At 43.8% G+C, this 26,700-nt stretch overlaps 1 protein-coding gene, 1 non-coding gene and 1 pseudogene across 2 annotated transcripts in view; 2 read left to right on the forward strand and 1 right to left on the reverse strand.

The window, feature by feature from the left end:
* LOC101603810 overlaps positions 1–12,891 on the forward strand; it is a 78,659-nt pseudogene extending 65,768 nt beyond the window's left edge.
* Positions 1–26,700, reverse strand: part of Ncald (neurocalcin delta) — a 538,037-nt gene that overhangs the window by 411,601 nt on the left and 99,736 nt on the right. The gene's annotated exons all lie outside the window — the stretch shown is intronic.
* Positions 8,532–8,721, forward strand: LOC123458878. Its single transcript, XR_006635829.1, has one exon. It is a non-coding gene; the product is annotated as a U2 spliceosomal RNA (small nuclear RNA).

Below are 26,700 nucleotides of genomic sequence, written 5' to 3' on the forward strand. Positions count from 1 at the left end.
TATCCACCACCACCATCTGTCCTAAACACACTGTCTTCACTCAACTATATCTTCTCCCCTAGAGTCTCTTCTCTCTTTACTCTACTGATTAACCTTTTCTAAAGTGCCTCAGAGTTGAACTCATACAATATGCGGTCTACTTTTTTTGTTTTGTTTTGTTTTTTTTGAAGCAGGATCTTACTTTATCCCAGGCCAACCTGGAACCCATGCTATAGCCCAGACTGTCCTTGAACTCACTCCTACCTCAACTCCCCAAGTGCTGGGATTATAGACCAGATTATACACACAGCTACTTTCACTTCCAATATGCACTGAAGTTTCCTCCATATCTTTACATGGCTTGATATCCCACTTTCCTATGGCTGAATACTTCCTTGTGCAAATGTTCCTCAGTGAATGCAGTCACCTTCATTTGGTTATTTGCATGATTTTCAGTTATAAATAAAGCTGCTATAAACACGTGTAGGCTTTTTAGTGTGCATAAGAGTTCCAGGAATCTGGAAACACACCAAGGAATGTGATTGCTAGGTGGTGGTGGTTTGACTTAGGTGTCCCCCATAAACTTAAGTGTTCTGGCTGCTAGGTTCCCAGCTGATGGCGATTTAGAAATTAATGCCTGCTGGAGGCGGTGTATTGTTGGGGGCGGGCTTATGAATGTTACAACCAGTTTCCCCATGCCAATGTTTGGCATACTCTCCTGGTGCTGTTGTCCACCTGATGTTGGCCAGGAGGTGATGTCCACCCTCTGCTCATGCCATCATTTGCCCCTGCCATTATGGAGCTTCCCTTTGAGTCTGTAAGCCAAAATAAACCTTTTTTTTTTTTTTTTCCACAAAAGCTTCCCTTGGTCAGGTGATTTCTGCCAGCAATGCAAACCTGACTGCTACATAGGTCATAGAGTAAGAGTGAATCTAACCTTCAAGAAGCTGCCTCTGTCTTCCAAAGTGACCATTATTCCCTGTTACTCTACTTTCTGGCCAGCATTGGATGGCCCCAGTGTTTGTGGATTTCCAGTGTGTAGTGATATGTTCAATTGCTGAAATACACTAGGCAACTGGAATATGCAGAAGAAAACTAGGAGTTCGAATGGACAGAAGTTGGAACATTTCAAAATGGCAACTTACCCCAAGGACTACATACCCTCTGGAATTTTCCTACCTACAACCAAGCCAAATCCCACATTCTCTGGTTTTTTGTTTTTTTTTTTTTTTCATCAGCTACAAAATCAACAGGAAGAATCTCTCAGGAGCACTTTACAAAGTTATACAAAGAACTACTCTTTAAGCATTTCATGGCTGGCAGCTTAAGATAATTTTTCCACGGAAATGATATAGTCTTGACATGCTGAGAACGTGTAGCTCGGCTCTCAGTCATTAGGGTAGATGACTCCCCATGAAGTGGTTGAGATTATAGCCTGAGAATATCAGAGGACAAAGGGAAAACCCTTCCACTCCTTTATGCCCTTTTTATGGAACGCATTTGGGCCTGAAGATAATTGAAAATACCAGCCCTCCATTCACAGACTCCCTGTCCCTGGCTGTCTCTGGTCCACACCCGCCCACCCTTCTGCTAATAGCTTTGCAAGCATTGGCCCTTCTCTTCTCCCACAGAACGCTTCCCTCTCTTGGGGGTTCCACTTTCTCAGAAGGAAGAAGGGCTTGAAGTGGTGAAGGCCAGGTCTAATCCAGGAATTTGATTTGACTTAAAGGCTCGGTCTCATCCCTCACCGGCTATCAGGTTCCCGAATGGACTAAGCCAAATGCCACCTCTTTGGATTTGTTTTCCTCCACTTGGTATGGAACCAGATGTGACCGACTTCTCCTGCAAAGACCAGATAGATATTTTGGGCATTGCAGACCACATAGTCCCTGTCAAAACATCTCTGCTCTGAAGCTATAGCACAAAGGCAGCCATGGGAAAACAAATAAATCAGTGCACCTGTGTTCTAGTCAATTTACAGTCACTAACGTTTGAATTTCATGTCATTTTCATGTATTATGAAGTATCACCCTTCTTTTGAGTTTTTTTTCCAGCCATTTAAAAATATATAAAGATCTATAAAACATATATTAACTGTCTCTGTGTATAACCACAGTCATTCTTTCATAACCATGAGCTCAGAATTGTTGAACTCAGCAACCCCAGGGAAAAATACTGCAAGAAAATTTGTCTGTTTTGCACATGTATAGACATTTTAGCAGCATCAGTCCTTAAATAACACAGTATAACAACTATTTGCATGTCATTTACATTATATTAGCTATTATAAATAATGTAGAGGTGACCAAGTATATAGAAGGATGTGTACAGTTTATAAGCACATGCCATTTTATTACATTTTTTGTTCATCATTTTTATTTATTTATTTGAGAGTGACAGACAGAGACAGAGGCAGATAGAGAGAAAGAATGGGCGCACCAGGGCCTCCAGCCACTGCAAACGAACTCCAGACGCATGCACCCCTTGTACATCTGGCTAACGTGGGTCCTGGGGACTCGAGCCTCAAACCAGGGTCCTTAGGCTTCACAGGCAAGCGCTTAACCGCTAAGCCATCTCTCCAGCCTAACACATGCCATTTTATATAAAGGAGTTCAGTATCCTGGAATTTTGGTAACTATGGGAGTCTCTAAATCAATCTCCATAGAGACTGAGGGGCAACTGTATCTACTATACACACACACACACACACACACACACACACACACACACACACACCTGTTGGTTCTGGTTCTCTGGAGACTCTTGACCAATTCACACTCTCTCACAGCTGCATCAGATTCTCAGGGGAAAAGAATCTTAACTTTCACCAAATACTCACGATGAGACATCTTTTCCACATCGCTAGTAGGAGGGAAGCAACTTGTTACAATCTAGGAAAGTTGGCAGTGTGCTCATCCTATGAACCAGCCTGTGAAAGGTTGCAAAGCACACCTGACAAAAATAATTGCCAGAGCCTGGAGACATGGCTCAGCTGTTACAGCAAAGCCTAACGACCTGGGTTCAATCCCCAGTACCCGTGTAAAGCCAGATGCACAAAGTGTTGCATATGTCTGGAGTTCATTTGCAGTGGTTAGAGGCTCTGGCATGCCCATTTCTCTCTCTCTCTCTCTCTCTCTCTCTCTCTCTCTCTCTCTCTATCTTCTCTCTGTCTCTCTTCTTGCAAATAAAATTTAAAAAATAATAATTGCTAAGTATATCAGCAAAGAGGATACTAGTGAGATAGTTTGCAGAGTATCTCAATTCATTCAAGAAAGACAGACCTAGAGAAAGGAAGGGAGGAGGATACTTAATAGGTTGATATTGTACATATGTAATTACAATTATTGCAATGGGGAGGTAATATGATGGAGAATGGAATTTCAAATGGGAAAGTGTGGGGGTGGGGAGGGAGGGAATTATCATGGGATATATTTTATAATCATGGAAAATGTTAATAAAAAAAAATAAATTAAAAAAAAAAGAAAGAAAGAAAGACCAAAGTAACGCATGGCCTGGGAAGTATTCAGGTTTTGCTCTGTGTATACATGTGTGTGTGCGTGTTCATGTGTGGGAATACAGGCACCCATGTATCACAGCGTGCAAGTAGAGGTTCAAGGACAACTGAAGATGGCAGTCCTCTCACCTGCCACCTTGTTTTAGGCAGGGTTTCTCTTTCTTTACCAACCTAGCTGGCCCATGAGATTTGCCTATTTCAGCCTCGCTTTTCACTGCAAGCATGCTTGGATTACAGACACAACACCTACTGCATCTGGCTTTTTTTGTGTGGGGTCTGGGGATCTGAACTTGGGTATTCATGCTCGGGAGGTCAGTGCTTGATCCACTGAACCATTTTACCAGCCCTGTGAGCTATTCTCAAGTATGTAGCATGCCGCTGTGTGAAATTTCGCAATGAGCCATTCATATAACAAAAGTAAGCTAAATTTTAATTTCTCCCTCACCTTTCTTACAGCTCTTTTGATTTCCTACTGAGTCTTTGTGAAGCAAATTATGATTAGAGCTTCATTTTCGCCACCTGCTGCTGTTGTAGAAGTTCACAAAAGGAACACTGGGTAGGCACAAAACACCCAGAGGTGTAAAACAGCACCTCCTTAATTCTTTTGGATAGAGGCTCACATAATGAATAACATATGCTTTTGGAAGGTAACTTGGTACTCTTTTGAGATGTCAGTCTGCCAGACACATTTTTAGAGCCTCAAAATTGTGTATACCTTTAGACTAAGGAATTCCACTTTCAACCAATTATCCAAAAGCAAAATTAATATCATAAGATATATAGAATGATTTAACTGTATTGCTTCTCCAAGAATTTGTGTTCCTTTTCTAGTAAGAATAATAGGGATGACATTTGGTTTAGTTTTATTAGTTGATCTGCTGTGTCCTTGAAGAACTTGAAATTTGGAGAGCAGCCAGCTGTGAATCAGAACTCCGAGGCTGCTTCTTTCCATAGCCCCATGATCTCCAAGCAAACCCCTGGCTTCTCAGGGTGCCAAGGCTGGATCTGTGAAATGAGGGTAACAGACATCTCTCTCCCTGTTCCTTAGAGAGCCCGGCACATCTACATGTTCACTATCAATAAATGTAGTTAGTGTCCTTTTGAAAGAATGGATACAGAACCGAGTGAGCAAGTTCAAACCATCCCAGAGCTTCCGTGTGGGGTGCAGGGTGTGGAGAGTCTGAGTGTCTTGTGGACTAGAGTCCACCATCTTAGCCCAGGTTCCCTAAGCTGACATAACGTACAGGCAGATATGGCTCCTCAATTGTCTGTCTCTCCAAGGACCTGTTCCCTTGTCCTATTTTGGCTGGTGAGACTTACAAAAGACTTTGTAGGGCTGGAGAACTGGCTTAGTGGTTAAGGCGCTTGCTAGCCAAGCCTAAGAACACAGGTTCTATTCTCTAGAACCCATGTAAGCCAGATGTGCATGGTGGCACAGACATCTGGAGTTAGTTTGCAGTGGCTAGAGGCCCTGACGCACCCATTCTCTCTCTCTATCTGTCTCTTTCTCTCTCTGCTGCTCTCAAATAAATAAATAAAACTAAACAAAAAAATTTTTAAAAAAAGAAATCAAAATATGGCTGGGCATGGTGGCGCACGCTTTTAATCCCAGCACTTAGAAGGTAGAGGTAGGAGAATCACCTTGAGTTCGAGGCCACCCTGAGAATACAATGTGAATTCCAGGTCAGCCTGGCCTAAAGCAAGACCCTACCTCAAAAAATAAAAAATAAAACGAGAGAAAGAAATTAGAATGTGATAGAGACTGCTATGGCCTTCCAAGAACCCCAACTGTTGGCCTTCCAAGATTCAATAAAAGCATTAGAATCAAGTGAGAATCCTTTTGTTTCTGTTTTGTTGTTGGGTTTTTTTTTTGTTTTGTTTTTTTTTTTTTGGTCATGAACTTAAAATATATTTTGGGGGGCTGGAGGGATGACCTAATGGTTAAGGTGTTTGCCCACAAAGTCAAAGGACTCACGTTCAATTCCCCAGGACCCATGTTAGCCAGATGCAGAAGGGGGTGCATGCATATGGAGTAGGTTTGCAGTGGCTGGAGGCCCAGGCACGCCCATTTCTTCTCTCTCTCCCTCCCTCCCTGTTTCTCTGTCAAATAAATAAAAATAAAATATTTTTAAAATATATATATATATAATGTGTGTGATATGTGTGTATGGGTGCACCAGGGCCCTTTGCTCCTACAATGAATGCTTGACCCATGCACCACCTTTTGGTGTCTGGCTTTACATAGGTGGCTGAGGAATTGAATCTGTGCCAGTAGGTTTTGCAAGCAAGAGCCTTTAACCATTAAGCCATCTCCCCAGGCCCTCTCAAGTGAGAATTTTTATTTTATTTTATTTTATTTATTCGTTTGCAAGCAGATAGAGAAAATAGAGACAGACAGAGAGAGAATGGGCACACCTAGGCCTTTGGCCACTGCAAATGAACTACAGATGCATGTGCCCCTTGTGCATCTGGCTTACATGGATCCTGAGGATGCCTTAACTGCTAAGCCATCTCTCCAGCCCAAGAATTCTTTTTTTTAAACATTTTATTTGTTTAAGAGTGAAAGAGAGACAGAATAGGCACACCAGTGCCTCTAGCCACTGCAAAAAACTCCAGACACATGCACCACCTTGTGCATCTGACTTTACTTGGGTACTGGGGAATCGAACCTGGGTCCTTGGGATTTACAGACAAGCACCTCAACCACTGAGCCATCTCTCCAGCCCTCAAATGAGAATTCTTAAAGTCATCTGTAAAGCCCTTTGTGATTGGCTCTTGTTTCTGTCTCATGGATACCCTGTGGTCAAATCTGATAGAAAGTCTTTTATTCCTCTAGCTCTTTTTCTGGGTCCCTCTTGCCCTTGGGCCTTCTCCTGCCTGCAACAGTCTCCCTGATACTTGGCTAGTCCCCACTTTCTTCTCAAGCATCTTCTACTACTTATCAGTACTGATAGTTCTAGGGACTGCCTGGTGCTGGGTGGAGCTTAGCACTTTCTCTGCATGACTGCTGGATTCCTCACAACAAGCTTATGAGGTGCTATGTGACTGTTACTGGCTCAGAAATGATGGGAACATTCTGAGGCAGAAGATATGAGTCATCATCTCTGGTCAAGGAGAGGACACGGCACCTCAGTGCAGTGTATGTGGCCGCCAAGGACCATGAAGGCACCTTCTGCCCTTGATGCCTGTTGGGAGCTATGAACCAAACCTTGGCCATGTTAACAGAAACTGCCATATAGCAAGTTAAGTTTCTACTTCCTCACCTAATACTCAACTAACACAAAGACTGCCATATAGCAAGTTAAGTTTCTACTTCCTCACCTAAAATCCAACTGCCAGAAACAATGGGATTGTACACCTGGCTAAACACTCCCCCATCCTGCTGGTAGCTGATGAAGAAACAAAGGCATTGCGGTTTAACCAGTAACTCTGTGATCTTTGCCCTGACCACGTCCCCTTCCCCCTACAACTCCTTGCCCTGACCACGTCCCCTTCTCCCTACAACCCTATATAAACCTACATGTAAGAATAAACTCTCGAGGCCTTGACAAACACCTAGCATGGTCTCCTTCTTGTGTCTGTTTGCCTTTTTCCACCCAGGTTAGCTTCTCCTCAGGTCCTTGTTCAATTTCCTGCTGGCCAGGGCAAGTGGCACCCAACGTGGGATCTGAGGTACGCAGTGTGACCTGGGTGTCGCTCGAGTGGACAGCCGTCCTCGCCATTGGATCACCACTCCACCAGGGTGAATGAAGATCTGCATAAGAACACTGCAGACAATACACCTGTAAGACAGATCTGCTCCATGGTCACCACAGAAGAAACCCACCTGTGATACAGACCTGCTAAGGTAAGACAAGCGACGCAGACTTCTAGGCAAACCATTTAAGACTATTTAGTCAGATTTGCGAGGCACAAGAACTGTGGGTTTTCTTTTTGCACTTCTTTTCCTCCTTTTACTTTCAGTTGGCGCCATCGCGTGGAATTGCAACATAGCAACAGGACAACTGAAGCCTCTTGGCCAGGGCTACCCTCTGGCATTGGCTGAAGGCCCCTAGCTCCCTGTGCAAATCCCGACAGCCCATTCGGGCATTGGCAAAGATCTCCTATCTAGCCTCTCTTCCTATCAACAAAACTGGGTACACAACAGCCAGTAAATGCTCTCAGAGCGGCTGCCAGTTCTTAAAATTGCAATCAGGCTCACGTTAAACCCAACGGGGAATCCCCCATGCCAGTTATCCAACCGGGAATGTTGCCCTTTGGTCTTGCCATTTCTCCTTTTTCCTTTTCTCTCATGGGACAGACACTAAGTAATCATAAATTGTTGAAGGGCTTAAAACTTCTCTCAAGACACAAGGAACACAGGTTAAGATTTAAAAAAAAAAAAGATTTAACAAAGTGTAAAAAGGAGCTAATTGCCATAGTAAAAGAGATTTTAAAAGCACAAGGAATTGAGATTGCTTCAAGTTATTTAAGCAGATTTTTTAATTTTATCAGGAGAGTTGTTCTTTTTATGTGTGTGTATATGTGTTTATGTGTGCTCATTGTGCTTGCTAGTCGTGTCATGTTTGTGACTGTTTGTAACTAAAGAGATGAGATGGATGCAAGTGACATTCCTTTCTCTTCTAGAGAACCATTTCAAGGAAATCAAAGACCTAAGCATAAAAATTAAAAAGGAAAAGTTAAATGTCTTTTGCAGGGATAAATTTGCCAGATATTTGTTCTAGATCAAGTTCACCTTACATAGAGGATTAATAAAAACAGCAAACTTCCTCTAAAGAGGTAACTTATAATTTGTCAGATATTTTTTTAAAAGATTGTAATGTCCTGTTACTTAAAAGGAGGAGGCAACTGATCTGACTTCTGAGCCAGCCTGCCTCAAGATAACAACACAATTTGCCTTAGTTACTTCTAATAAAATCATTTCCAAGTGTGTTATTGGTATTAATGACATAAAATTATATTAAGACTACTTTCTTGTTAGTAATAGGATTAATCAATTTGGTGTAACTTTTTAATAGCCCTATAAGAAAGATAATTAATCACTTCTTGGCCTTTTGGCTAAGATCAAGTGTAGTATCTGTTCTTATCAGTTAATATCTGATATGTCCTCTATCTGAGGACAATATATTAAATGAATTTTTGGAGCTCGGAGTTGGAATAGGAACTTGCTCCGTCCACTCCACACACCGACCTGGTATTGCAGTACCTCTAGGAATGGTGCACCCCCTTGGGGGAGTAAAAAAAAAAAAGGAAAGATAATTAATGATGGGTTGAGATGAATTGATTGAAGGAACTGGGAAGGAATTTTTCAATGATTACTTGATAAAAATGCCTTTTGAGTGGTACTTAGATCAGAATGTTAAAGTATATAAATAAAGGTATTCGGATGTAAAAAAAAAAAAAAAGAAAGAAAGAAATTTTCAGGCCAAACCTAAACACCATGCCTAAAGTTAAAGGTTTTTAAACTGTTTACAAACTTTAAGAAACAAACAAACAAAAAAACTAATTTTCAGGCTAAAATATGTTGGAATAGCTTGCTTAAGTTTTATCAAATTTAAGTCATGGATAAAACATAAAATTGTTTTATGTTTATAAAAATTTCTGTGGTGCATAAAAATCAATAGCTATCAAGTTTAAGCCAAAATCATTGGTTGTCAAGTAATGTTTTTCTTTCAAAAAATTTATCAAGGGTTATATTAATATTTACCTACCTGTTATGGCTCAGAAAAGACCAGATTCTACTCTATTGTATGTAAAGTAACCATCTCAATTTTGGCACCATGATAACATTTCATTAGATTTGGTTAACTTACATTAAAAAATGCTAGCTATACAGAACAGTCATCTTGATTTTGATGCTACTAAGGCTGCTAGTGATTTATTTACTACAATTAAGTGTGTGTTGCCTGGTTGGGACTCTCTAAGTTCCTGGATAGGCAGCTTTACAGCTGTGGGAGTTTGCCTTCTGCTTCTCTTATGTCTATTGACTCCTTTCCTCAAGTGTTTAATGAAGTCTATTGTAAATGTTCGCACAGAGGTCCAAGCTATACACTATAGGACATGTCCTTGGCTCTCTCAGACTTTATCCTAGTTCTCCCTGAATTTTGTCCAGCTGGTGGCCAGAGACAGATAAGAAGGGAAAAGGAGAATCTAAAACAGAGAAACCTGCTGGGTCAAAAAACTCTGAGGATAAGGTAATCTCCATTGTGATGGGCTAAGCAAACAATGGTACTTTACGACTTTTAAAATGATAGGTTTATCTAAACAGGTGGTCAGAGGCCAGAGGCCCCCCGCAGTGGAGTGTTTCTGGAATGCCCTTAAAATGGAGATTGCTCCAGGACCTTAGAAAAATTAATAAGGCCATGGTACCTATGGGGACCCTACAACCAGGCCTCCCCGCTCCAGTAGCAATTCCTGCAGGATATTGTAAAATCATTATTGACCTAAAAGATTGCTTTTTTACAATTCCCTTAGGATCGTCAGCATTTTGCATTTAGTTTACCTGTGGTAAATTTTAGAGGCCCTGTGCAGAGATTCCAATGGAAAATGTTGCCCCAAGGGATGGCTAACAGCCCTATGCTGTGTCAAAAATTTGTGGCCCAAATTATAGATCCATTTAGGCATAAATGGCCTTCCTTGTATATCATTCACTATATGGATGACATCCTCTTGGCTGGTCCTGATCCCACTGAACTCCTTACTTGCTCTCAAGAGCTTTCTTAGGGCCCTTACCAGAGCTGGTCTTCAGATAGCTCCTGATAAAATTCAATTAAAACCTCCTTACTTATTCTTAGGCTTTGAACTTTTTCATAACAAAATTCTTTCACAAAAGATTCAACTTAGGACTAATCATCTAAAAACTTTAAATGATTTTCAAAAACTCATAGGAGATATCAATTGGCTCAGGCCTTATCTTAAGCTAACTACTGGAGAGCTTAAACCCTTGTTTGACATCCTAAAAGGAGACCCAGATCCTGCTTCAGGCTGCTCATTAATAGCTCCTGCCCTAGAATCCCTAAAGATAGTGTAGGCTGCAATTCTGAGCCAAAGGGTCACTTTTATCTCTTATGAAAAGCCTCTTCTCCTGGTCATTTGTGCCACTGACTTTACACTCGCCAGGGTGTTCTGGCAGGAGGGGCCCCTCTTCTGGGTCCATTTACCCGCTTCACCACCCAGAGTCCTTACCCCTTACACCTCATGGGTGGCAGAGTTAATAAAAATTGGGTGTGACCAAAGCAGAAAAATATTTGGTAAAGACCCTGATAAAATCGTTCTACCCTATTCCACTACCCAAATACAGTGGTTAATACAGAATGATGACGACTGGGCAATATCTTGCACCTCTTTTCAGGGTTCCCTTGATAACCATTACCCTGATAACAAGCTTCTCCACTTTCTGAGAAGTCAACCATTTGTTTTTCCTACATTAACTTCTCCCCGGCCTCTTCCCCATGCCCCCCTAGTTTTCACTGATGGCTCCTCTAGTGGAGTGGCAGCCTTCACTGTAGACAATCAAACCACTTCCCTACAATCCCCATTCCACTCTGCTCTACTGGTGGAACTTTTCGCTGTTTTACAGGTTTTTCAACAATTTCCAAATACCTCCTTTAATCTGTATACTGATAGTGCTTATATTGCTTATTCCATCCCCCTGTTAGAAACTGCGCCATTCATAAAACCCACTACAAATGCCACCCCTCTGTTTTTCTCCATTCAGCAGTGCATACATTCTAGACAACACCCTTTTTATATAGGCCATATTCGTGCTCATTCTGGACTCCCTGGGCCTCTAGCCACAGGCAATGCCATAACTGACGAAGCCACCCAGTTTGCTTTCCTTGTTAAGCTCGATCCTGTGGCCCAGGCCAAAGCAGCTCACTCTGTACATCACCTTAACGCTCAAACCTTGGGTCTTCTTTTTAAAATCACTAGGGAACAAGCTCGCCAGATAGTCAAACAATGCACAAACTGTGTCACCCTCCTATCTGTCCCCCACTTAGGCGTGAATCCTAGAGGTTTAATTCCCAATGAGGTCTGGCAAATGGATGTAACACATGTTCCCTCATTTGGTAATCTTAAGTACCTCCATGTTACTGTGGATACCTTTAGTGGATTCATTTTTGCCAGCCTCCATGCTGGAGAAGCTTCAAAAAATGTGATTGCTCATGTACTCAATTGCCTTGGTGTCATGGGAAAGCCCCAAATTATTAACACTGATAATGGTCCTGGATATACTGGAAAAAAAATTCCAAAATTTCTGTCATCAGTTACAAATTAAACATATTACAGGCATACCATACAATCCCCAGGGTCAAGGAATTGTTGAGCGAGCCAGTCAAACTATTAAACATACCCTCCACAAGTTAAAAACAGGGGATTTATATCCCATAAAAGGCTCTCCAAGAAATATCCTTCATCATGCCTTGTTTGTCCTAAACTTTTTAACCCTTGATACTCAGGGAAATTCAGCAGCTGATCGCTTTTGGCACACAAATACAAAAAATACCTTTGCCAAAGCCATGTGGAAAGATCCTTTAACTTTAAAATGGAATGGCGCAGACTCAGTACTCATTTGGGGCTGAGGATCAGTATGCTTGTCTGACACCAAAGAAAATGCTGCGAGATGGCTGCCAGAGAGACTTGTAAAACAAGCTGATGATCCTCCAGTGACATCTCACATATCCAGGGAAGAAACACTTCCCTGAGAGAATCTTCCTTTTTCCCTAACAGGGCAAAGCTGGAAGGACCTCAAGATGACCCTGCCCCGGAGGTCACAGCTAACCTACTGGAGGGGCTGACTCCCATTCGCACTGTGTTTGGCATCATTGAACCGTCCCTGGAGGATACAGGCTCGTCTGGCCATCAAGGACGCACAGCTCTCTATTGGGCCCTCTGTGTCTATGTTGTGCTCATGTGTCTATGTGTTGCTCTCGCTTTAACCGTGCAAACGCTTCTTTCTAGACATATATAACATAATGACAACCTTCACCTGGTGCCCGCTGCTACTGCTACATCGTTCAGACGCTTGGCCCTCCACATCCCCATTTGCCTGGCGATTCTATCTCACAGAAAACTGGACCACCTATGATCATCCACAACAATTTGGACACGTTTTGGCTACTGCTGACTGTCTGCCCACAGGCTGTGCCAAGCCTATTTTATTAAATTTTACAGACTTTAAACATCACCCAAATAAGGTTGCTGCCATTCTGTGCTTCCTCTTCGATCAGAAGCATGACAAGTGCAAAACTCATTATATTGAGGAGAGCATTGGATGCCCTTGGCACTGGGGTACCATGTGGAGCACCTCTGTCCCTGCCGAGGGTCAAATCCTGGGCACCGGATGGTCTGGCCTTAAATTCTGGTGCACTGACAGTGGGTATTCCCTCATCATCTGAGACCCTTGGGACTCGCGCTGGACCTCCATGATCCAAGGGGCCATGTATATGAACAAAAGTCAAAACTGGCCCTCTAGCAAGATCTATATTTGGCGCAGCTATGTCCAAGTTCAGTCGCCCAAGTAGCTTCACAAAATCGGAGGGCACTAGATCTGCTCACGGCAGAAAAGGGAGGCACTTGCCTCTTTCTGGGAGAAGAGTGTTGCTATTACGTTAATGAGTCAGATCTGATAGAAACCCAAGTAAAAAAATTAAATGAGATCAGCCTAGATCTCCAAAAACAAAAATTTTCATCAGCTGCCAATGATTGGTGGGAGTCCTCCCTATTCACCCTTCTCATGGCCCTAGTTGGACCCCTAATTAACCTTATTCTCATATTCACGCTAGAACCATTCTTTATCAACAAGCTCATTTACTTCATCTGACAACAGACTGACAGTATCATTTCCAAGCCCATCCAAATCCACTATCATCGACTGGACCTGATTGATCAGAGTCTCAATGTGCCAGGTGACTCCCCTTCCTCTCCTGGTTGCCATCAGTATCAGGACCTCTACTTATCTTAATCCTCTCACTCACAATCGGACCTGTTATTATAATTAAAATCATGTCTTTTATATGTCAACAGATTAAAGCCATTAAGATGCAGCCTTAACACGTCCATTACCACAGACTGGAGCTGGCGGATCGAGGTGTTGCCACTGAAGACCTACCACGTGCAGCTGTCACTCTCCCTTGATCTCACATTCTGTACTCAGTTACTATACCGCTGTCCTCTACACCTCTGCTACTGCTGCGGTCTACCTGTCTTGGCCAAATACTACCCCTCCTTTAGGAGCTGCATAGGATTCAGACCTATGCATATCAGCTCACAATAAAGTGAGTGTGATATGGGCACCAACATGGGTGCAAGGCAAAGCACCGCAAGGGAAGGTCCCTCTCTGACCGCTTCTGAATTCCCTGAGAAAAAAACCTGGCTTGCATGGAGGTTGGTACCGTAACTGTTATCACTAAGGCCGTGCCTCACTCTCCGGCTACATAGGCCCTGCCTCCCCTCCCCAAAAGGTACCAAGGGCCAAAGATTGTGGGAAAAAGACATCCCCATGGGAGGAGTCGGGTCCCTACTCCCCCAGTTGGTTCATGCCTCCCCTGCAAAGCAGGCCTCCCCCTCTTTGTATAAAAGAAGGGAGGAGATGTTGGGAGCTATGAACCAAATCTCGGCCATGTTACAGAAACTGCCGTAGAGCAAGTTAAGTTTCTACTTCCTCACCTAATATTCAACTACCAGAAACAATGGGATCGATTGTACACCTGGCTAAACACTCCCCCATCCTGCCGGTAGCTGATGAAGAAACAAAGGCATTGTGGTTGAGCCAGTAACTCTGTGATCTTTGCCCTAACTATGTCCCCTTCCCCCTTCAACTCCTTGCCCTGACCACATCCCCTTTCCCCACAACCCTCTATAAACCTACATGTAAGAATAAACTCTCGAGGCCGTGACAAACACCTAGCATGGTCTCCTTCTTGTGTCTGTTTGCCTTTTTCCACCCAGGTTAGCTTCTCCTCGAGTCCTTGTTCAGTTCAGAGAGAATGGGTGCACCAGGGCTTCCAGCCACTGCAAACGAACTCCAGACACATGCGCCCCCTTGTGTATCTGGCTAACGTGGGTCCTGGGGAATCGAGCCTCGAACCGGGGTCCTTAGGCTTCACAGGCAAGCGCTTAACTGCTAAGCCATCTCCCCAGCTCGAAAAACAGTTTTATGTCACCTTTGACAGCTGAGGAAGGGTGACAAGTTGCTGGTCTAGGTTCCATGGTGTTTGTGGTAGTGTTGAGGTTTGGTCTGGTCTGGTCTGGTCTGGTCTGGTTTGGTTTGGTTTGGTTTTGTGAGTAGAAGGAGCCTGATGTCTTATGTGATCTAACCACTTACCCTACCTCCCAACTCCCCTGTGAAACCTTCAGGGCATTCTGTGGAGGTCACAGAGCGCACCTTCCAGGCCCTTCTCTGTAGCTCACAGGTAGACGTGTTCTCACTCCAGCCCCTCTGACAACTCTCTCGGTAGAGCATCAGCAAACCCACTCAGCTGCACATCTAAAGCCACATCCTCCAATCCAGCTTTTATCAGCAGAGGAGCCGATGCACATAGGCCCCCCTCGTATGTCTGGCTCCTGAGTCTCTTCCTTAATTAGTTCCAAACTCAAGCAGGAAAGGAGAGCGGTATTTATAGAGTCTCTCAGCTTAGGTCCTCAATAGCTATGAGAATTCTAAAGAAGCAAGACTACACAACCAGATAGTTCATAGACTTTGTCTCTGGGGAAGTTTGACAGTATTTTATGGTTTTCCTGTTAGAAACAAGTATTTCTAGCATTCTCAAATTCCAGCCTCTACTTAAAAAAAAAGTTTCCTTTTCTATTTCCACCTACATTGATGCACTCAGATTTAAATTCAAGCCTGTGTCTGTCCAAAAGTTATATTCTTTCTCCATACTACAATAAAGTTTCTCTTTAAAAAATATTTTTACTGGGCTGGAGAGATGGCTTAGCGGTTAAGCGCTTGCCTGTGAAGCCTAAGGACCCCGGTTCGAGGCTCGGTTCCCCAGGTCCCACGTTAGCCAGATGCACAAGGGGGCGCACGCGTCTGGAGTTCGTTTGCAGAGGCTGGAAGCCCTGGCGCGCCCATTCTCTCTCTCTCCCTCTATCTGTCTTTCTCTCTGTGTCTGTTGCTCTCAAATAAATACAAAATATATATATATATATATATATATATATATATATATATATATTTTTTTTTTTTTTTTTTTTTTTTTTTTTTTACTTATTTGAGAGAGTGGGCAGAACACCAGGGCTGTAAACACATTCCAGATAACACGCACCACTTTGCGCATCTGGCTTTACGTGAGTACAGAGGAATTGAACCCTGGCTGGCAGGCTTTGCAAGAAAGCACCTTTAACAACTGAGCCATCTCCTCAGCCCACCCTAAACTTTATATTATCCTGATTCACTATTCTTTCTTACTTCGATTTTAATAACTTCTTTCAATTCCATACATTTTATGCTTATTAATCAGATTCAGCCAGCCTTCACTACTTGACCTTTCTTCACTCTTATCCCTTCACAATAGGAAGGATTTTAAGGGGAAGTTTTTTAAATAATAATAACCTACTCAGGGTAGTTCTTTAGCATGAAACCCTTGAATATCAATCAAGCTCTTAAAATGCAAGCTTTTGCTGGGTGTGGTGGCGCATGCCTTTAATCACTTTAATGCACTCAGGAGGCAGAGTTAGGAGGATCATCATGAGTTCGAGGCCGCCCTGAGACTCCATAGTGAATTCCAGGTCAGCCTGGGCTAGAGTGAGACCCTACCTCGGAAAACCAAAAAAAAAAAAAAAAAAGGCAAGCTTTTATTACAGTATAGTAGTCAGTGGAGAAGGAACGGGAAAAGGGTCTGCAGGTTATGGTCAACTATGAAAGCGCATCATTCCAATGTACAATAGATACTGTACATTGGCTAATGACCATTGGACAGTGCATTCAGGGCACTAAGACAGTTTCTAGGGGAGCGATTTAAACATTAGGCTCTTGAAAACAGTTTGCAGTAGAGCGTGGATCAGCGGATAAAGTTCTTACTTGTAACATAAGCCTAAGTACCTGAGTTTGAAACTCCTAGACCCCACGTAAAAGCCAGAAGCCGGTAGCTATGTGGGGCTTCCTTAATCCCAGAACAGCTATGGCCAGCATACCAGACAGCCCCTCAGAGACAGCAGCAAACAACAAACTACAACAGACTCCGCAGCCAGTGAGGTGGGAGGCAGGATCAGCCCCTGATAGGCGTCCTCTGCCTTCTACGCACTCGCCATGGCAAGCTAACCACACCCCCACATACACATTGAAAATAAAAATAAAACAGGCAGCAAGTTCTCTTCTCCTGCTGTGCTATCTTCATCTGGGAAAGCAGATAAAAGAATGAGGCACAGACCAAATGATGCGGTAAAAAGAAGGCTTGTGTTCTTTCATAGCAAAGGGACACTGTCCCACCCAGATGCAATGTGAATACAAAAGGGTTGTGTGTGTGTGTGTGTGTGTGTGTGTGTGTGTGTATGTTTGGTTTTAAAAAAAAAAACAACAACATCTATTTATTTGAAAACAACAGAGGGAGGGAGGGAGAGAGAGAGAGAGGGAGAGAGAGAGAGAGAGAGAATGGGCGCACCAGAGCTTCCAGCCTCTGTAAACGAACTCCAGATGCGTGCGCCCCCTTGTGCATCTGGCTAATGTGGGTCCTGGGGAATTGAGCCTCGAACTGGGGTCCTTAGGCTTCACAGGCAAGTGCTTAACCGCCAAGCCATCTCTCCAGCCCTGGTTTTCTTTTCTTTTATTTATTTATTTTGGTTTTTCCAGGTAGAGTCTCACTCTAGTCCAGGCTGACCTGGAATTCACTATGTGGTCTCCAGGTAGCCTTGAACTCATGGCGATCCTCCTACCTCTGCCTCCCAAGTGCTGGGATTAAAGGCGTGCGCCACCACTTCAAGCTTGTTGTCGTTTTTAAGCATAGTAATTCAATGGCTAGTTTTAGCTTAAAAAGCAAGTCCAGTTAACCAAGACCACAGTGAGTCACACTGGCTTAGCCAGTAAATCTCTGGATCAGTGAGAGACAGATAAGGTACAAAGAAGCTAGGAAAAGAAGAAACGGAATTTCCTCGGGTTCCTACACTATGGCCACCATTCTTTCTTTTCTGTGTACAGAGAAAGGGATTTCTTCTTAAAAAAAAAAAATAATATGTGGGCTGGAGAGATGGCTTAGCGGTTAAGTGCTTGCCTGTGAAACCTAAGGACCCCGGTTCGAGGCTCGGTTCCCCAGGACCCACATTAGCCAGATACACAAGGGGGCGCACGCATCTGGAGTTCGTTTGCAGTGGCTGGAAGCCCTGGTGCACCCATTCTCTCTGTCTCTCTCACTCTCTGCCTCTTTCTCTGTCTGTCACTCTCAAATAAATAAATAAAAATAATTAAAATAAGAATAATAATAATAATATGGGGCTGGAGAGATGGCCTAGCAGTTAAGGCATTTGCCTGCAAAACCAAAGGATCCTAGTTCGATTCTACAGGACCCAGGTGCACAAGGGGACACATGCATCTGGAGTTTGTTTGCAATGGCTAGAGGCCCTGGCGTGCCTGTTCTCTCCCTCTCTCTTTCTCTCTCTCTGCCTCTTTCACTCTATCAAATAAGTAACTAAAATATATTAAATTTTTTAATTTATTTATTTGAGAGAGAAGGAAAGAGGCAGATAGACAGATGTGCACCAGGGCCCCTAGCCAATGTAAGTGAATTCCAGACAAGTGTGCCACTTTGTGCATCTGGCTTCATGTGGGCACTGAGTAACTGAACCTGGGTCCTTAGCCTTAACTGCTAAGCTATCTTTCCAGCCCAGAATTTCTTTTTGTAAATAGTGCATTGACTTAACTAATACTTTAAAAAACAAAAACAAAAACAAATGTGTCTCTATTTGCATGTTATATGTGTACGTGTGGGCAGGCTGGGGTCTCTTGCCACTGCAAATGGAATGCCAGCTGATGCTCACATCATTCCTTGTATTTAGCTCTATGTGAGTACCGGGGAATTGAACTCAGGCCAGCAGGCTTTGCATGCAAGTTCTTCTATCCCACAGAGCCATCTCCCTAGCACCATCACCCACTGACATCTAAACGTTGGGCCTCTGCTGAGAGCATGCTGTTCTGATGGTAGACAGAATGATAGTCCCAGAGACGTCCATGTCCCAGTCCTCAGAACCCTGTGAGTAGGCGAGCACACAGAAGACATGACGAAGGTCCACAGCTTTGAAATGGGCTAAGGGCTCTAGGTTCTTGGCGGCCAGGCAGCTGAACACGAGCCTATAAAATGAGGCAGGTGGCAACGTGAGAAAGTTCTAATTCATTGCTAACTTTGAAGACAGAAGATAGGGCTACAAGCCAAGGAATGCAGGAAGCCTTTCTTAGCTAGAGAAGGTACATAAATAGATTGTTGCTTAGAGCTTCCAGTAAGACATGCATTCGAACAACACCTTAATGTTAGCCTCATGCGACCCAGGTCAGACTTCTGATCTACAGAATAACAAATCCATAGTGTTTAAGCTACTAAGTTTGTGACGGCATTTTACAGCAAACACGTATGTAGTCCTTCAACTTAGAACATTCTTTCCTTGGGGTGGAGAGATGGCTTAGTGGTTAAAGTGCTTGTCTACAAAGCCTAAGAACCCAGGTTCCATTCGCCAGGTCCCACATAGCCAGATGCACAAGGTAGTACATTCATCTGGAGTTCATTTGCAGTGGCTCGAGACCCTGGCTTGCCCATTCTGTCTTTCTCTCTCTCTCAAATTAAAATAAAACAAGAGCATTCTTTCCTACCTGACTCTCTGGTAAACACTTCACTCCTTTATGCCCTCAGGTATCACCTTCTCTGTGAAGACCTTCTGAAGGCCCCCTCATATCAGCTTCTGCGAGTCACTCCATCTTCTTTTTAAATATTTTTTTTAATTTTTTTGTTCATTTTTATTTATTTATTTGAGAGCGACAGAGAGAGAAAGAGGCAGATAGAGAGAGAGAGAGAGAGAATGGGCGCACCAGGGCCTCCAGCCACTGCAGATGAACTCCAGACGCATGCGCCCCCTTATGCATCTGGCTAACACGGGTCCTGGAGAATCGAGCCTCGAACCAGGGTCCTTAGGCTTTACAGGCAAGAGTTTAACCACTAAGCCATCTCTCCAGCCCTCACTCCATCTTCTTTGCTCCCAAGTCCCCTTATAGTCACCCTGAGTGTACGTGGTGAGATTGTTGGTAAAAATAGAACTTCATCATCTCCCAACACTGCCCATCTTGACAGCCAACACCATATCTTTTCATGTTACTTCTGCATCTGTCATATAGCAGGCACTCTGGTATTCAAGTGAATGAATGAATTTTTTTAAATTAAAAAATTAAAAAAAATAAAAAGAACACCAGCTTGTTAACCACTGGGCAAGAGGAGAAAATTCCTCTTCTCCAGGCTGAGCCCTGCACGTTCCTTCACACTCAGGACTGGGTGACGGACTTGAGGTCCCGAGGTCCCTTGAGCACTCTAGCTATGCTTAGGGCTAGTCTCCAGCTTGATGCGCGCCAGCATTGCTTGGATAGCTTATGACAACAAATCTGACAGGTGCCTGGCCCTGAGGATGGCCAGTTAGGCAGGTGTGAAATAGGGTACAGGAAGAAATCCATTTCTAACAAGCTCCCACTCTACAGAACATTCTGGTCAGGGAACACCCTCAGGGAACTACTGTTCTAGGACATGGCTCCCATCAGGCCTCAGGTTCTGACCATACCTGGGGTTTTAGAGCAGTCTATGAAGGCCCCCCCCCCCACTTTCATGTCCAGACAGTGACTGACATCCCTTGTCCCAGATCCGTGGGGCTGGGAGAAGAGATAAATAAACACCCTTTCTCCAGTTCCCAAGACAGGGGGCCTTCCTAATGGCATCAGAGCCTCAGTTAATGCTTCTCTTTCCCCAGTGCCTGATCTTTCTCCACAGACGATGGCAACACCTCTCTCTTCTCTGGACCCCAGAGCTTGGAGATTAAAACAGACCAGCTGCAGCGTCTGGGCCTGTCTTGAGAAGCCCTGGGCTGCCGGACTGGGTGGAAAATCCAACAAACTCTGGACGCAGGCCCAGCAAGATCATGTTACAACTGCTCATCTGTGTCCCGAGTAGCAGGGGCTTAATTCAATCAGAAGAAAGGCATTAACTTCTTCTCCAGAAATAAAACATTGTCTCTAGTTGACGGAATCGCTTCCAAAATGTACCTAAAGCTTTCCCAGCTCCATGTGGCTTGGCAGCATTGCTCACATCTGAACACAAAGAGGCACTACCTGTTCTTCCTCACTTCCACCATCTCTATTAGCATTTATTAATTGTGCAAGGGGGTTTCATTATGACTTTCCATCCATGCATATAATGTACTTTGATTCTAGTTCTTGCCTCTGTTACTCATCTCATCCTCTCTGATTTTCCGTTTCCTTGGTCTCGCAGACTCAAAAAAAGTCCCACTGTCTCCCCAGCATGGCTTCCGCACATGCAGTCCATCTCTCCTTAGCTCCCCCAACGTGAAAACGTGCTGAGCTAAAGCAGAGATCCTGAGAAACAAGAATCTTATACTGAAAAGATGGCTCAGCGGTTAAGGAACTTGCCCGCAAAGCCTAAGGACCCAGGTTCGATTCCCCAGTGCCCATGTAAAGCCAGATGCACAAAGTGGCGCATGCACCTGGAGTCTGTTTGCAGTGGCTGGAGACCTTGAGGCATCCATTCATCCATTCTCTCTCTCAATCTCTGTGTGTGTGTGTGTGTGTGTGTGTATGTGTGTGTGTGTGTGTGTGTGTGTGTGTGTGTGTTTCTCTGTGCTTTGCAAAAAAGAGAATCTCTTGTGAAGATCATGGCAGGTTGAGTCTGCAGAACGGGGGATAGAGAGCAGCAGATGCCAAGAACAACAGTCGTATCCCGGTGACTAGTCCCCCGGGTGGATGGAGAAACACCATGCACAAATACTGCATCCCCGGCACACCTACACTGGGGTCCAGACAAAAGGAGCTGAAAGTTGCAAATTCCACTGTGCTCCAAAGCGCGATAGATTATCCTTTTCAATTGCTTCAATTGCCTGTTCTTTACGATTACCCCCCCTCGTACACACACACACACACACACACACACACACACACACACACACACAGCTAGCCTGGATATACAAGTCTCCTTAAAATCCAAAATAGGCCTTTGCAGCTTTAAGGCCTCTGAGAACTAGGTATGTTCAGCTGCATTTCAGCTCAGCTCTTTCCCAAACAAGAAAATGTGAATTGTTCTCACTGATTCCCAGCAGTGCTAGTTGCGCCAAACTGAACTTTTGCAGTCATTTGAATAATATTTTTAAATGTATGCAACACTGCATTCAAACTCCCTTCCCAAGGCTATGTTTGCATTCCAGATCAGCCGCCGTAGACCTCCGCAGTCGGCAGAATTTTCAGACGCGCATAAATATAAGCACATACACAGCCACTTGCTGTGGTGAAATTTCACGTACACAGGGAAATTATTTTTAGTCATGGAACCCAGTCAAAATTTTGTATGAAGTAAAATCAACCAAGAGTGAAATTGGTAGACGAAGTGATGATGTTCTTATTTTTTCATCTATTTTTGTGTCCTTTCTAGACATTTCTAGACATGAGTCAAGAAAAGTAAATGCCACAATGTTGGCAGTTTTGAAGATAATGGTGACAACATGGTTAGCCATGCTATTCCCTGGCTCTTCTGTGCAAGATAAAAATCCATAAATAGACAAAAAGCACTTAGCTTAGTTATCCTGCTACTTTAAAAAATGTCAGAGTTGGGGTTGGAGAGATGGCTTAGTGGTTAAGGCACTTGCCTATGAAGCATAAGGACCCAGGTTTGATTCTCCAGCACCCACATAATCCAGATGCACATGGTGGCACATGCCTCTGGAGTTTATTTGCACTGGCTACGGGTTGTGGTGCAACCATATGTGTGTGTGTGTGTGTGTGTGTGTGTGTATATATATAGTAATTTTTAAATGTCCGAGTGGAAATTATTTGCCTTTTTTGAAAGGGGGAAAATAAATTTCTAATAATCTACATAAATAATGAAGCCCAAGTTATTGGAGGTTGACGCTTGCTTTTTCATGGCCATGGTCCCAGCACCTATTACAATGGTTGACACACAGTTAAGTATTCAATAAACACATTGCTTATATAGGACAGACAGGCAGCTCAGTGGTAGAACACTTGCCTAGTTTATGTAAAGTCCTGAGTTCAAACCTCGACACGGTGGGTGGGCGGGTAGGCAGGGGAAGCACACGTATACACTGTCACAATTTGTACCTGAAACACCCCTCACAGGCCCTTGTGATTGAACACCTGCTCCCTGGCTGATAGGACTGTTTGGGAGGTTTTGAGACCTTTAGGAGGTAGGACCCGGCTAGGGCAGAAGGGTGGCTGGGGGAGGAGGGTCGGCTGGGACAGACCTTTGAGGGCTATAGTCCCATCTCCTGATGGGAAGTTCATTAACTGCCATAGCCTAATGAGGAAAAAAAAATAGAAGCAGGCTTAATATAAAAATAATGCACTTGGGCTGGAGAGATGGCTTAGCGGTTAAGCACTTGCCTGTGAAGCCTAAGGAACCTGGTTCAAGGCTCGATTCCCCAGGACCCACGTTAGCCAAATGCACAAGGGGGCGCACGTGTCTGGAGTTCATTTTCATTGGCTGGAAGCCCTGGCACGCCCATTCTCCCACTCTCTCTTTCTCCCTCTCCCTCTCTGTCTGTCACTCTAGAATAAATAAGTAAAAATAAACCAAAAAAAAAAAAATCTTTTTAAATGCATTGTGTCAAGGGCAGGCCAAATGATTTCAGAGTGCTTCCTGATCCACCAAAATGTAAACAAGCCACCTTGAGGCTCCCACCGCCAAGGACCAAGCCATTCCAGCTATCATGTCTTTTCTGCCATGATGGACTTACAGCCCCTGAAACTATAAGCCCAAATCAACATCTTTCTTCCCACTTTTCTGTCACATCTGTCACATATTTTAGCCTCATCAACTAGAAAAGTCACTAATACACCACTCCGTCCTAGTATATAGCTTACTAATCATGTGCTAGACTCTGTCAGTCTTGCCATGACAATGTCACGTGGCGACCAACCACGGAATCTCAGCCTCACAACCACAAGGGTTTCTTTCCTGCTTGCTAGAGTTCAATGGGTCTGGGTGGGGCTCAGCTGGATCAGGTCAGCTGAACAGGATTGCCCACACACTGGAGGCTTGATCTTCTCCCCACAAACGAGTAAAAGGGCGCAAGCCAAACCGTACACTCAAGTCTCTGTTTTCAACTCTAGTGGCCAAAGCAAATCTCACAGGGGTTCAGCATCCCTAAGTCCCTGAGATGGGACAGTGGACTCCTCTCAGAGAGATAGGCTCAGGGAGGGAACAAACACCTCCCACAGACCAACCCTTCCAAACCTTGAATAAAGCACTTTCCAATTAAAGAAATATATATATATACATACATACATATATATATAGATCCCCAAGGACCTACAGAGTTAACCAACGTTATTTTTTTTTAAATTTTATTTATTTATTTATTTGTTTGAGAGCGACAGACACAGAGAGTAAGACAGATAGAGGAAGAGAGAGAGAATGGGCGCGCCAGGGCTTCCAGCCTCTGCAAACGAACTCCAGACACGTGCGCCCCCTTGTGCATCTGGCTAACGTGGGACCTGGGGAACTGAGCCTCTAACCGGGTCCTTAGGCTTCACAGGCAAGCGTTTAACCGCTAAGCCATCTCTCCAGCCCAACCAACGTTATTTTTATTATACTTCACTTAAATATGCAGAAACACAAAAGGACTTATACACATCTCATGTTTGAAGTCTCTTACCACTCTAAAAACAAATGTACAAATTTTTAAGTCAAAACGTCAAAGCCAGTACAACTCAAGGTAACATTAATGCACATAGAAGGTTGTATTTCACTGAAACGAACTTGCGGCTTTCAGTGTGGATGTGGTACTGAGTTCTGTGCTCCAAACCTACCGCATGCATTGCGCTTGTGAGGCCACATGACCAGGGAGGACCCATTTCCCAAACATTCCTCTCTCTTCTAAAAATAGCACTCTGGGGCTGGAGAGATGGCTTAGCAGTTAAGCGCTTGCCTGTGAAGCCTAAGGACCCCGGTTCGAGGCTCGATTCCCCAGGACCCACGTTAGCCAGATGCACAAGGGGGCGCACGCGTCTGGAGTTCGTTTGCAGTAGCTGGAGGCCCTGGTGCACCCATTCCATATCTCTCTCTCTCTCTATGTCACTCTCAAATAAATAAATAAAAATGAATAAAACTATTTATAAAAATAGCACTCTGATATCATTTGGCCTGCCCTTGACACAAGTGCATTATTTTTATATTAAGCCAGCTTCTGTTTTTTTCTCATTAGGCCATGGCAGTTAATGAACTCATACTTAGTAGTATCAGTGCTTCAGAAAACCAAAATCAATGCAGAGAGGGAGAAGAGGTTGTCATTTTGAGTGTCATCCAGATGATATGTACTCGAGGGGCAAAGACCTATTTTTAATTTTTTTTTGTTCATTTTTATTTATTTATTTGAGGGTGATAGAGAGAGAAAGAGACAGAGAGAGAATGGGCGCGCCAGGGCCTACAGCCACTGCAAATGAACTCCAGACACATGCACCCCCTTGTGCATCTGGCTAATGTGGGTCCTGGGGAATCGAGCCTCAAACCTGGGCCCTTAGGCTTCACAGGCAAGTGATTAACCACTAAGCCATCTCTCCAGCCCCAACGACATATTTTTAAGATTGTTATTTCAAGGAAGCATCAAAATACTTAAAGTTCTTGACCATTCCCAGAGAAACAGAGCCCTAATATTGAGAACAGTGCTGTGGTTTTTAAGTGTCTTCTCCAAGCTGGGCATGGTAGCACACGCCTTTAATCCCAGCACTTGGGAGGCCAAGGAAGATCGCTGTGATTTTAGGCCAGCCAGAGACTACACAGTGAATTCCAGGTCAGCCTGGTCTACAGTGAGACCCTACCTCAAAAAAACCCCAAAAAACAAAAAAATGAATAAATAAATAGACAAAATGAAAGTGTCCCCCTCCAAAATTCAGGAGCTAAAATGCAATGGCCAGTGGGATAGTATAAAAAGGTGGAGCCTTTAAAAGAAAACTAAACGCTGAGAGGGCTTTCCCTCCTTCATGGGATTAAAGCCTTTATAAAAGCGCCTGCCCTTCTGCTTTCTGCCATGTGAAGATATGCAACGTTCCTCTACTCCAGAGGATGGGCAACAACACACCATTACAGAAACCAAAAGCAGCCAGTACCAGAAAGCAAAACCTGCTGGCAATTAGGGCTTGGACCTTCCAGCCTCCAGAACTATGAGCAAATTAGCTTCTGTTCTTTAGTGATCATGGATGGACTCAGAGAGCCACGCTTTCCAGTCTCGGGCTTTCTGACCTCGGCGCACAATGAAGACATCTGAAAGCAAACCCACGTTCCTGGATCTGCAGCCCCATCTCCTGCTCTTCTCATGGGTTTTTACAGTCACAGCTGCATTCACCCGCGGGTCTCTTACAACCCCAAGCCTGCTCTGAAAACTCAAAAGTACCCTTGAATGATCATTAAAAATTAAATAGTTGAAGAAAAATAGGGAGAACACTCCAAGAAATATGTGTAGGGAAAAACTTTCTGACTAAGGCCCCAATAACCCAGGGAATTAGACAAACTCTCAACCACTGGCATCTCATGAAACTCAAAAGCTATTTTACAGCTAAGAAAACCATCAACAGAGTTAATAGACAACCCATTGAATGAGGGAAAATCATTGTCAGCCATACAACAGACAGAGGATTAATATCGAGAATCTACAAAGAATTCAAAAATCTAAACAATAAAAAAAAAAAAACCCAAGCATCCCACTGAAATAAATGGAGCATGGAATTGAATAGAGTTCTCAAAGGAAGAAATGCAAATGGCCAATAATAAAAGAGATGTCCAACATCTTTAGCCACCAGGGAAATGCAAATTAAAATGAGTTTGAGATTCTATCTTACTCCAATCAGATGGCAAACATCAAAAAATAAAATAAAATGGCAACAAATGCTGGTGGGGTGTGAAGAGAGAGGACCCCTCATCCACTGCTGGTGGGACTGCAGACCTGTAAAGCCACGATGGAAAGCAGTATGGAGACTCCTCAAAAAGCTGAAACTAAATGGA

The sequence above is a fragment of the Jaculus jaculus genome, chromosome 2, assembly GCF_020740685.1.
Source record: "Jaculus jaculus isolate mJacJac1 chromosome 2, mJacJac1.mat.Y.cur, whole genome shotgun sequence".
Lineage (NCBI taxonomy): Eukaryota > Metazoa > Chordata > Mammalia > Rodentia > Dipodidae > Jaculus > Jaculus jaculus.